Source organism: Hibiscus syriacus, unplaced genomic scaffold (genome assembly GCF_006381635.1).
Source record: "Hibiscus syriacus cultivar Baekdansim isolate YM2019G1 unplaced genomic scaffold, ASM638163v2 tig00110004_pilon, whole genome shotgun sequence".
NCBI lineage: Eukaryota > Viridiplantae > Streptophyta > Magnoliopsida > Malvales > Malvaceae > Hibiscus > Hibiscus syriacus.
Genome location: NW_024062557.1, coordinates 498,082 through 511,957, shown reverse-complemented (window position 1 = coordinate 511,957; position 13,876 = coordinate 498,082).

Genomic DNA, 13,876 nt, shown 5'->3' with positions numbered 1-13,876 from the left:
AAAATTTCTATATAAGTCCCTTAACTATTTAATTTATCTACTTTATTTACTAAATTTTGATGTTTTACAATTTGGTCACTAACCTGGTGTTTAGGATGTTACACAACATGAAGATATGATTGCATATGAAATGATTCAAAACCTCAAAGAATTGCATGAGGGGAAAACACGCCAAGAGAGGTATGAGACCTCTAAAGCTCTATTTTGATGAAAAATAACTGAGGGATTTCTTGTAGGAGCTCATATAATCAAGATGATGGGCTAAATCCAAACGTTGGAGAAATTGGGATTCCCTCTCAAAGATGAGTTGGCTACAGATGTTATCCTGCAATCGTTATCTGGTAGATTTAATCAATTTATCCTTAATTTCAATATGAATTAGATTAACAAGACTCTGCCACAATTACTCATCATGTTACGAACTGATGATAGTAACATGAATAAAGTTGTGCCTCAACCCATTTTGATGGTTCGCAGGGACAAGGGAAAGGGAAAGTACAAGGCAATGGAAAAGCCTAAGAGCAATAGAAAGAAAAAACCCTAAGGAAATGGTACATTGAAACCTAAAGGACGAGTAAGCAAGGAAGGAAATTGTTTCCACTGCAATAAGATCAAACACTGGAAAAGAAGCTGCCCTATTTATCTTGAATAGGTCAGAAAGGAAAAAGTAAATGTAGCGTCCATTTCAGGTATTTATGTTATTGATGTTAATTTGTCAACATCTACTTCATGGGTATTAGATATCGATTGTGGTTCTCACATTTGTACTTCTGTACAGGGACTGTAAAAGAGAAGAAATCTGGCTAAGGGAGATGTGGACCTACGAGTGGGAAATGGAGCAAAAATTGTTGCATTAGCTATAGGGACATATATTTTACCTTTGCCTAGTGGACTTGAATTAAATTTAGAGAATTTCTATTTTTTGCCTAGTTTGACTAAAAATATTATTTTTATTTCTTGATTGGACGAGATTGGTTTTGAGATAATTATCAAGAATAATTATTGTTCGTTTTATCTCAATAATGTCTATTATGGGTTAACAAAATTGGTAAATGGTTATTACATTTTGGATCAACATATTACCATTTATAACATAAATACAAAAATATCAAAAACAATTTAATCAAATCAAACTTACGTTTGGCGTTGTCATTTAGGCAATACAAGTGATAAATATATCAAAGCTCCACAAAGATGGATTCCTAGATTTATTTGTTTCGAACAATTTGATGTATGTGAATCCTACTTGCTGGTAAAATGACCAAGGCTCCTTTTAATGGTAAAAGTGAGTGAGCAAGTGATGTATTGGGATTAATACATAGTGATGTATATGGGCCAATGAATACACAAACCAGTTGTGGGTTCCAATACTTCATTACATTTACTAATGACTTCAGTATATATGAGTATATTTACCTTATTCACCATAAATCTAAAGCTAATGAAAAGTTCAAATAATTTAAAAATGAAGTATAGAACCAATTGGGCAAGAGTATTAAGGCAATTTGATCGGATTGAGGAGGAGAATACTTGAACATAGAGTTTGATGAACTCTGAAAGAATGTGGGATTGTCTCACAGCTTACAACACCTGGTATACCACAATGGAATAGAGTTTCCAAGAGGGGAAATTAAAAACGTTAGACATGGTTCGATTAATGATGAGTCATAGTGATATTTCGACTTATTTCTAGGGACATGCACCAGAAACAAATGCTTTCACATTAAATTGTGTTTCATCTAAATCGATTCAAAAGGCACCATATGAGATATGGACTGGGAAGCACCCTAATATGTCTTTTATGAAGATTTGGGTTGTGAGGCTTATGTCAAACACCAAATGTCTACAAAGCTTGAACCTAAATCTCAAAAGTTCATTTTTACTGAATATCCTAAACAACTAAAGGATATTATTTCTTCAATCCTAGCGAGAACAAATTGTTTGTTGCTCAAATGAGAGTTTTTCTTGAAAGAGAATTCTCTAAAAAAAAGGGAATGGTAGAAACATTGAACTTGGAGAAGTTCAAGAACAATAGATCATTGAACCAGAGGTTGAACAAGTTCTAAAAGTTGTTGAGGAACAACCAACAAATTTAGAATCACAAACACTGCGAAGGTCTGCAAGAGAACGCCATGTACCTGAGAGATATGAATTTCTCGTTACCACAGGTGAAGATGTTCTTTTTATGGACCAAAATGGGCCTAAAACTTATCAAGAAGTGTCGAGTCCATAATCTGAGAAATTACTGAAGCCATGAGATCTGAAATGAATTCCATGTTAGTAAACCAAGTATGGACTTTGGTTGAACCACCTGAAGGGGTCAAACCTATAGGGTGCAAATGGGTTATCAAGGAGAAAAATGGCATGGATGGTAATGTACAAACATAAAAGGGGTGATTTTTGCTAAAGGTTTTATACAAGTTCATGGTATAGACTATGAAGAAATGTTCTCCCCAATTGTTATGTTTAAATCCATTCGAATTTTTCTTGCAATAGATGCATTCTATGATTATGAAATCTGGCAAATGGATGTCAAAAGCTCTTTCTCCCCTCCATAGACAAGAAATTTATCCTTAGTTCTTCTTAAGTACTTAAGGATATTTTTAACCGTAACCCAATGATTTTCACCAGGGTTCGCTTGATACTACTCGTCATGTTTAAAGCATACGATACATCTGGTCGAGTACATATCATGGCATACATGATGGAACCAATAGCCGAAGCATATGGAATCTTATTCATCCGTTCTCTTTCTTGTGGAGTTGAAGGATACATTTCCTTCAAAGAGAAATGCCATGTCTCATAGGCAAAAATTCTTTCTTTGATTCTTCCATACTAAACATTTCTTGTGCAGTTTATCTATATATGTACTTTGACTTAGACCTAGAAGTCATCTTGATCTATCTCTATAGATCTTAACTCCCAAGATATACGCTGCCTCACCCAAATCTTTCATAGAAAAACAACTACTTAACCAAGTCTTAACAGACTGTAAAGTAGGTATATCACTTCCTATGATGAGTATGCGTCTACATACATGATTAGGAAAGAAACAATGCTCCCACTGGCCTTCTTATAAACACAAGGCTCATCTTCATTTCTGATAAAACCAAACTCTTTGATTGCATCATTGAAATGAAGATTCCAGCTTCTCGAAGCTTGCTTTAGTCCATAAATACACCTCTGTAGCTTACAAACCTTTCCAGTATTTACTGGAAAGACAAAACCTTCTGGTTGTGTCATATACACATCCTCTTCAAGTTTTCCATTAAAGAAGGTGGTTTTGACGGCCATTTTCTAGATTTCATAATCATGGAATGTAGCTATTGCGAGCAGGATCCGATGGACTTAAACATAGCTACAGGGGAGAATGTTCGTCATAGTCTACACCATGAACTTCTCGAAAACCTTTAGCGAATAATCGCCCCTTGTATGTTTATACATTACCATCTATGTCGGTTTTCTTCTTGAAACCCCATTTACACCCTATAGGTTTGACCCTTCAGGTGGTTCAACCAAAGTCCATACTTGGTTTACTGGCATGGAATCCATCTCAGATCTCATGGCTTCAACCCATTTCTCATAGTATGGGCTAGACATTGCCTCTTGATAAGTCATGGGCTCATCTTGATCCATAAGAAGAACATCACCATGTGTCATAACGAGAAATCCAAATCTCTCAGGTGCACAATGTTCTCTTGTGGATCTACGCAGTGATTGTGTTTTTAAATCTGAATGCTCCTCAAAAACTTGTGAAACATGCTCAACTTTAGGTTCATTTATCAATTGCTCTTCAACTTCTCCAAGTTCAATATTTCTACCCTTCCCTTTCTTTGAGAGAAATTCTCTTTCGAGAAAAACTCCTATACGAGCAACAAACACTTTGTTCTCGTTAGGGTTGAAGAAATAGTATCCCTTAGTTTCTTTAGGATATCCAACAAATATACACTATGAGATTTAGGTTCGAGCTTTGTAGACATCTTATGTTTTATATAAGCTTCACAACCCTAAATCTTCATAAAAGACATAATGGGACGTTTCCCAGTCCATATCTCATACAGTGTCTTTTAAACCGATTTAGATGGAAAATGATTTAGTGTGAAAGCGGATGTTTCAAGTGCATGTCCCCCAAAAAGAAGTAGAAAGATCACTATGACTCATCATCGATCGAACCATGTCTAACAGTGTTCGATTCTTTCTTTCAGAAACTCCATTCCACTGTGGTGTACCAGGCGGTGTAAGTTGTGAGACAATCCCACATTCTTTTAGGAGTTCATCAAACTTTATGCTTAAGTATTCTCCATCTCGATCTGATCAAAGTGCCTTAATACTCTTGCCTAGTTGATTTTGTACTTCATTTTTAAATTCCTTAAACTTTTCAAGGGCTTCAAATTTATGGCGCATAAGATAAATATACCCATACCGACCGAAGTCATCAGTAAAAGTAATGAAGTAATAGAATCCACCTCTGGCTTGTGTATTCATTGGTCCACATACATCACTATGTATTAACCCCAATAAATCACTTCCTCGCTCACCTTTACTATTAAAAGGAGCTTTAGTCATTTTTCCCAACAAGCAAGATTTGCATATATCATATTGTGTGAAAACAAATGAAACTAAGAATCCATCTTTATGGAGTTTTGACATTCGTTTCTCACTTATATGGCCTAAACGACAATGCCAAAGATAAGTTTGATTCGAGTCATTTGTTTTTGATCTCTTAGTATTTATGTTATAAATGGTGTTTTCTTGATCCAAAATATAGAGACCATTTACCAATTGTGTCGAACCATAAAAAACACTATCGAGATAAAAAGAACAACAATTATTCTTAATAATAATCTCAAAATCAAACTTGTCCAAACAAGAAATGGAAATAATGTTCTTAGTCAAACTAGGCACATAATAACAATCCTCTAAATTTAAATCAAGTCCACTAGGCAAATATAAAACATATGTCCCTATAGCTAATGCAGCAACTCTTGCTCCATTTCCCACTCGTAGGTCCACGTCTCCTTTAGCCAGATTCCTTCTCTTTTGCAGCCCCTGTACATAAGTACAAATATGAGAACCACAACCGGTATCTAATACCCAAGAAGTAGATGTTGACAAATTAACATCAATAACATAAATACCTGAAACAAACGTTCCGTTTGCTTTTGCCTTCTTGACCTCTTCAAGGTAAACAGGGCAGTTTCTCTTCCAGTGTCTGGTCTTATAGCAATGGAAACATTTTGCTTCTTTGCTAACTCCCCCTTTGGGTTTCAATGCATTTTTCCTTTTTGGTTTGGTCTTACCATTGCCCTTAGACTTTGCCACTACCTTTTTCTTTCCCTTTCCTTTATCTTTGTTGACCATCAGAATGGGCTTAGGTCTAACCTTTTTCATGTTACTTCAGCAGTTCGTAACATGCCAAGTAACTGTGGAAAAGTCTTGTTAATTTCATTCATGTTGAAATTAAGGACAAATTGGCTAAAGTTATCTGGCAACGATTACAAGATAACATCAGTAGCCAATTCATCTTTGAGAAGAAATCCCAACTTTTCCAACGTTTGGATGTAGCCCATCATCTTGATGATATGAGCTCCTACAAGAGTTCCTTCTGCCATTTTGTATTACAATAGAGATTTAGAGGTCTCATATCTCTCTTGAAGTGCTTTCCCTTCATATATTTCTTTGAGATTTTGAATCATCTCATATGCAACCACGTCCTCATATTGCTTCTGAAGCTTAGGAGTCATGGTGGCAAGCATTAGACATCCAACATCTAACATATCATCCATATGTTTCTTGAATGTGTCTTTGTCAGCTTTTGAAGCATTAGCCGCCGGTTCATCAGGAACAGTTCCTCAATGACATATTCCTTCCTTTCCTGTTTGAGAACAATTCTCAAATTACGAAACCAGTCAAGGAAGTTTATGCCATTAAGTTTATCCTTCTCAAGAAGTGATCGCAGTGATAAAGTGTTGTTTGCCATTAAATCTACAACAATGGAAATATTAAAGTAAGTACATTTACCAAATTAAAATTTATAAATAGGACTTTATTTACAAATTACTCCCACTATTTTATTCAAAATTAAAAACCCTCTTTGTTTTAATTTCGAAAAAAAAAATTCTAGTGGGTGAGGATCCATAATACATCAATTTTCTAAATCAGCTTTGGCTTTTCTTTTAGGATAGTGATTATTTAGGTAAGTAACACTTGACTAGTTACATCTCATGTAACTCCTCATTTTGGTGAACAACTTTTGTTCAAGTCATCTCATGACTTATATTTAACCTCTATATTAGATAACCTAGCTAAGTTATTACCAATATTTCAACCGTGAATATCACTTGCTTATTCTTCGCGATTAACCAAGATAGATTTATGTGTCAATGTTTTGGCAAAGCCCACACAACATCGATCAAAGCCTTAACGATGGTAAATATTAGACGGTTAAGTTCACTTAGATTATAAAGAGGAATTTGCGTAATTATCTCATCATTGTTCATTTTAATATTAGGCCCTTATTGATCTCATCAATATTTATTATTATTTTATCATTTGATGCATTGCATGCATAAAAAATATAGCAATAAATAAGATGCAATGGTTATAGCCCAAAACAATGACTAAGGCGGCCTATCCCAAGCTAATGGGAGAACCAAGAACCCTAAAGCCTAAGACTGCTCTCTAGGCATCTTCTCGCCATTCTTATGCTCCTTGTAACTCTTCATAGGTTTACAATTTTAAAAGAAACTCGTTTTACATACGAGAGAGTAAGATGAGAAGAAAAATACAAAAGAGATATAGAAAGGCACGGCTCGCAGACCGTATTTCAAATTAAACTATTATAAAGTGAACAAGGGCTATAACAATGCATGTCAAACACCATGCAAAAACAAACATATCATATATATATATATACACGTTCTTACGCCTTTGTTCAAAAAAAATTATTATTGGCCTTCAATTTGTACTGCTGATAAGGGTCAAGGGGCTTTTGGGAAAACTTCACGATTTGATAACAATTATCAATAGAATCGTGCTTTTGGGATTTTTATTCCCGGAGGTTTTCTGTATCGGAACAACCATTGTTCCACTTCCAAACACGATCTGCTATCGCACTCCCACAGATCATCCAACAATAAATCGATTAAAAAACATATTAACAAATTAACATATTAATCATTGTGGTTATCAATTCGAACAATGATATCAGCATATTTACCGAAATCGATAAAACTAGAACATGCATCTCATACATATCGTATCAACCAAAAATTTAACCCAAATTCAGATCGTACAAGTGGCTCTAATGCCACTGTTGGGACCGTCGGCGCACCCCATAGTGCAGCGGAAACAAAACTCGATGGTCTCACTAGCGATCCAAGTACGAAAAACTGAAATCGGGAGGAAGAGATGCAAATACTTACAGCGGGTTCCTTGAAAAATAGCAAGGACAACAGTGAATACTGGTGGTGTAGATCGGTTCAAATCGTAAGCCTCCACGAAATCACGTCTCGGCCTCTACTCAGTTCACCTGATTGAGAGCAATATTGTTTTCCCCCAAAACCGTTTTGAGAGAAAATGGCTGAAGGTTTTTGTGTTTTTTCTCTAAAACGACTACTAGACCTAACGCACCCTTTTATAACCAAGTTACCCTAATCATATTAGGGTTTTTATTATTTCAATAATTAAATATATTAATTAATTAGAATTAATAATCCTTTTATATCAAGTTACCCTAATCATATGGTATTTTTTTTATTCAAATTAAATTAAATCTATATTTAATTAATTGAAATTAAATATCCGGGATTATTAAAACATATACTTAATTAACTCTAGTATCATACAACAAATTGTACATCTTTGCTCGTTTCAATCCTAGGTTGTGACCCTGTAGGTTCGTGTAACGTTAGCAATAATTATTAGAACAATTCTAATATTACATACAATGAGTGACATCTAGCAATATATCATTGTCACCTAAGTTACAAGAAAATATGATTCGACATATCATCTTGGTGATTAACTCTTTTATGTATTACATCCTTATGTCTTTATATCTAGAATAGGCACAAGTCTTGGAATAGTCATACTTGTATAGACCATCTATTGTTTCTTGATATCTAGAGTATACTTTAATTAACGAATAGTTTATGATATCTCATATCAACTTATTCGAGCATGGCCATGCGTTTCTAGTCTTACTCAATCAAGTGGCCTGTGATATATTTCCTATTATGTAAGAATGACAAATTATATCTTAATCATACACACCCACTACATATATTGAGATATATTCAATAACAGTCTTTATAGAGCAACCAGTTACGGAGCTTGTTTAGCTGCATCAAAACATACAACAATATATGTTGGGATAGTATTGATCTCAAGTCTGTGGATCATACATATAGTCATCACCATGAGCAATGTTATGACTGTCACATAATAATCCAAGACATATGCTTATGGTGGGTCAATCTAATACATTGTTCTCTAACAATATAATCATGTATCAATTCTGACATCTCTATGTCAATGACAACTCGTTGTCATCAATCAATAACATGTTAGTCTTAAGCGTATTATTATTGTCCATGTCCATAATAATACTTGACTAGGGATCTTTTAATAATAACAATTATGTCATTATATGGACTTTATTATCTTCCAATTTATGTTAAACACATATATATAACTGAAAATAATAGCGGCAATGCCTTTATTTAATAAAATCGGTAAATAAAAATATTATTACAATCATCATATGATTGGTCTTTGGGCATACTCTAACAATTCACACCTAGCTGTAACTATCCAAGAGGAACAACATCGAAAACCGATCTCAATACAAGATCGAACTAATTCTGTTAAATTGAGACAAGTTAAAGTATGGAAAAATAACAGCTTGAAGGGACTCCAAGTTAAAAAAAACAACCCCGATACAAGATCCCAACAAAACCTCTACTCAATGAATGGGTTAATTAGCATCAAACAAACCTGGTTAAATAAAAGGTGACATGGGAAATGAACTAACCTATGTTCTCGAGGATCACATGTGCACCTAAGATAAATGAACGAGCGGAAATAGTCCAACAAATGGAAAAACTGTTGGCACAATCCCCCAACCGATGGGGGCTTCTCTGAGGACTTTCAATAACTTACCTGGTTTTATCCATGTTTAAATGCTTATTTTGGAACTTCCAGGGTGCTGCTAGCCCGAACTATCGAAGATTTTTTAAAAGACTAATAGCAGAGTATAATCCGATCATGGTGGCACTATTCAAAAATCGTACCAGTGGTAGTCGAGCTGACAATGTAATTAGAAAGCTGGGACTCCTTCAGAATCAAAGCGCAAGGCTTCAGTGGGGGGATTTGGATACTGTGGTGAAGTGAAATATCCATACAAATCTTAAAAGTTTCCAATCAATTCATTCATATGCTGGCGAAAGGCCTTGAGGTACCAAAAGACACTTATGTTACAGCAGTTTATGCCAATCCCAACATTTCCTTCCGAAAACACCTATGCAGCCAACTAGAAAAGATTGACCCTGGCGATGGGATGCCATGGATTCTCGGAGCGGACTTCAATTCACTACCACGTGCAGACGAGCAAAATGGTAGAGCAATCGGAAGAAAACCAAATCGTTCGTATTTGTATTTGCATGGCAGGAGCACCCAAGCTTCAAGGAATTCCTCCGGACACAATGGAAAAACGATAAAGACATTAAAGAAAATACTAGGAACCTCACGCCTAAACTAGTGGAATGGAACCAATCAGTCTTTGGAGCGATAGGAAAGAAGAAAAGAGAACTGGTTGCCAGAATCCGTGGAATAGAAAAAGCACTACAACAAAGAAACTCAACCTTCTTATCAGAATTGGAAGTTCGATTAAAGGGGGAGTTAGAAGCTGTCCTTGAACACGAGAAAAGTATTTGGTGGCAAAAATCACGACGTAATTGGATCGCTTTTAAAGATCGGAATACACGATACTTCCTTGCCTGTGCGAAAAGCAGGAAACGAACAAACTCTATTTAGGCTTTGCGCTTGGATAGTGGCGAGTGGATCACGGATCAGAATCGACTCCAACGAATGGCTGTGGAATTCTATTCACGCCTATTTTCAAGTGAGGGAAATGTGGGAAACTTATACCATATAAATGGAGAATTTTGGAAGCTGGATGACACCTCATTAAACGAACTATCAGAAAAGTACCCGATTAGGAAATCAAATCAGCAGTCTTCAAAATGAACCCAGAAAAATCACCAAGGGTAGACGGATATTAAGCATATTTTTACCAAAAAAACCGTGACATAGTCGGGATGAACGTATGCAGACTGATCCATGAATGCCTTGAACAAGGGAATGTACGTAAGGATTTAAACCAAACCCTCCTCATACTTATCCCCAAAATCACAACACCAGAAAACTTATCCCAATTTCGACCAATAAGTCTCTGCACGGATCTCTACAAGACAGTCTCAAAAATTATCGCTAATTGTTTAAAGCCTTTCCTGAATAAATGGGTATCCAATGGACAGACGAGCTTCGTCCCATGACGGAATATAACAAATAACATCATAATTGCACAGTAAGTGGTTCATTCCATGAGAAAGAAAACTGGGAAGGTGGGATGGATGGCCATCAAAATTGACCTAGAGAAGGCTTCCGACAGACTTGAATGGTCAATAATCGAGGATACACTATGGGCGAATGGAAAGATTAGCACAGACAATCCAACTAACTATATCAGACGATGAAGGGAAACCAATAAAACTCTCCAGAGATGGATCGTAACTGCTAGAAATATGGACTGCAAAATCACACCGTTAGGACTAATAAGAAAAATAAATAGTAATTTAAAAGAAACAAATTCGTAAACCGTGTCGTGATAAAATCCACTGCCTTAGAAATGAATTCTCTCCGAGGTGTGTAATCGCTGCAGTAGGCGGACAGTTCCCCCAAGACTAACACGGCTCTCCAAGAATTTGTACACCCGAAAACTGGAGTAAACTTGGTGGTATTGTTTTTCTCTCAACTCAAACAACACTCAAAAGATAGGAGTATTTCAAAGCAAATGGTTGCTTGTGATATATCAAAATGAATGAAATTGCTCACTATTTATAGGCTAAATAATGAGGGCAAATCGTCATTTCCAATACTAGTGGAAAAACCTAATTTGAGCATATTTCCAATGCTAGTGTAAAACCTAATTTGAGCATTTTTCCAATGCTAGTGGAAATATCTAATTTGAGCATTTTTCCAATATTCAAGTGGAAAAACCTAATTTGAGCATTTTTTTCCAATATTCAATTGAGCATTATCAACATTCCCCCACTAATGCGAAAGAATTCTTTTGTAAAGATGAGAGCAATGAAGTTAAAACATGAGAAGAGCAATAGCGAGATTAGTTTCTTAAGCACTAATGAACGTATCTGGAACTAATACAGTGATGATGAGCAATCCTTCTCTTAGATAAGTGAAACTAGTCTTGAACTTTCTAATTGGGTAAACTCATAACACACAACTAACCCCTTCATCCACCAAAGTCCTCGATGTGACTACAAAGAATATATACAAAAGCGTATATATGTTTAGCCCTCTTTCCTCAGGATTCTAATAAGTGTACTAGAAAAACGTCCCAACATTTTTCATAGAAGGTGGCTAATCCTTCTCACTTACGTAGGTTATTTCATCAAGTTTATCTTAACATAAACCACTCAAACTGAGCTATGAAATAATTAAGAGCTTTTATAATAGCTCAACCTCACAAAAGGTATGGTGACTTTCTTCAAGTTCATTAAAAATAAACCACCCAAACTCTGGGATAAGAAGTCATTAAGAATAAATATTCAACCTCATAATTTGGTGAATTCAATATGTCCTTCTCACTAGGAACTCTCATTCAATATGTCCTTCTCACTAGGAACACCCAAACTCTTGGGTTTGAATTCATTAAGAGTTTAATAAAACTCATCCTCTCAAGCGGTAAGTTCATCCAGTCCTTCCCGATTAGAACTACCCACTCAACTCTGGGTTATGAACTTATTAAGAATAGATATTCAGCCAAAATTGGTAAATTCATCAAGTCTTTCTCAATAAGACCACCCAAATCATGGGCTATGAATTTATTAAGAGCAATTAAGCTCATCTTGGGCATGCATATTATTCATCATATGGATAGGCAGTATGAATGAGCACTATGAGTCTTTCCATGGTTTCGTTTGACCACATGGAACTTAGATAGCTAAGTTGGGTATACACCATGAATTCCTCAACGAATGGGATTTAGACTCATCCCCCTCGACGAATCTAGGACCAGCTTCCGACTTAACCCTTTGGTAAGTGGATCTGCTAGGTTCCTTTCCGACTTCACATACTCTAAAGAAAGCACTCCATTCTTTATCATGTGTCTAACTGATTCATGTCTTATGTGAATGTGTCTTTCCTTACCATTGTAAGCTTGGTTTTTAGCCACACATATCACAACTTGTGAATCACACAATAAAGAAATCGGAGGAGTCGATCTTCCCCACAACGGAATATCTGCTAACAAGCTTTTGAGCCACTCAGCTTCTTGCCCAGCTAGGTCAAGAGCTATAAACTCTGACTCCATGGTAGAACGAGCAATACAACTCTGCTTTGATGATTTCCAAGAGATTGATGCTCCACCTAAAGTAAAAATATACCCGCTCGTAGAGCTTACCTCATCATTATCAGAAACCCAGTTGGCATCACAATATCCTTCCAGTACCACAGGAAAGCCAATAAACTCAAGTTTCCAATCCAAAGTACCTTTTAAGCATTTAAGAGCAATCTAGTGTTCACTACTTGGATTATGAGTATATCTACTCAGTCTACTCACAACATAAGCAATATCAAGCCAAGTATAGTTCATTAAGAACATTAAGTTTCCGATTAATTTAGCATATTCTGTTTGGGAAATGATACTTCCTTTATTCTTAAAGAGATGTATGTTATGGTCATAAGGAGTTTTAACAGGGATGACATCAAAACTGTCAAATTTCTTTAGCACTTTCTCTATATAATGTGCTTGATTTAAATAAAATCCTTTTTTAGTTTTGGAAACTTTGACTCCTAAGATTACATCTACTTCTCCCAAATCTGTAATCTCAAACTTAGTGGACAAGAAACTTTTAACGTTGTTAATGGACTCAATGTTAGAACTGAAAATCAACATGTCATCAATATATAGGCTTATGATGACACATTTAGTGCCAAACATCTTCGAATACCCACAAGCATCCAAACCATTCACAAAAAAACCAAAACTAAGAATAGTTTTATGGAATTTCTCATACCACTGTTTAGGAGAATGCTTAAGTCCATAAAGTGACTTTTTAAGTCTACAAACTTTACCTTCCATACCAGGTGCTTCAAAACCTAGTGGCTACTCTATATAAATCTCCTCATCTAGATCTCCATTCAAAAATGTAGTCTTAACATCCATTTGATGTAACTGCAACTTATGAATAGAGGATAGTGCAAATAATGCACGAATCGTTGAGATTTTCGTAACGGGAGAGTATGTATCAAAGTAATCTAAACCAAACATTTGAGTGAACCCTTTGACGACTAACCTTGCTTTGTACTGCTGAATCGAACCATCTGGCCTCAGTTTCTTCCGGGAGACCCATTTATTGCATATTGGTTTGAATCCCTTAGGCAAGTTAACTAATTCCCAAGTATGATTATACATTATCGATTCTAGTTCATTATTAATAGCGCTTTTCCAGAAACTAGCATCGATAGATCTTATAGTTTCTTCAAAAGTTTTAGGATCCTCATCTAACAGAAAATTTTGAGCTATAGGATCTGAAATAGAGTCTAAATCATTTATCTCAGAAATAAAGGAAGT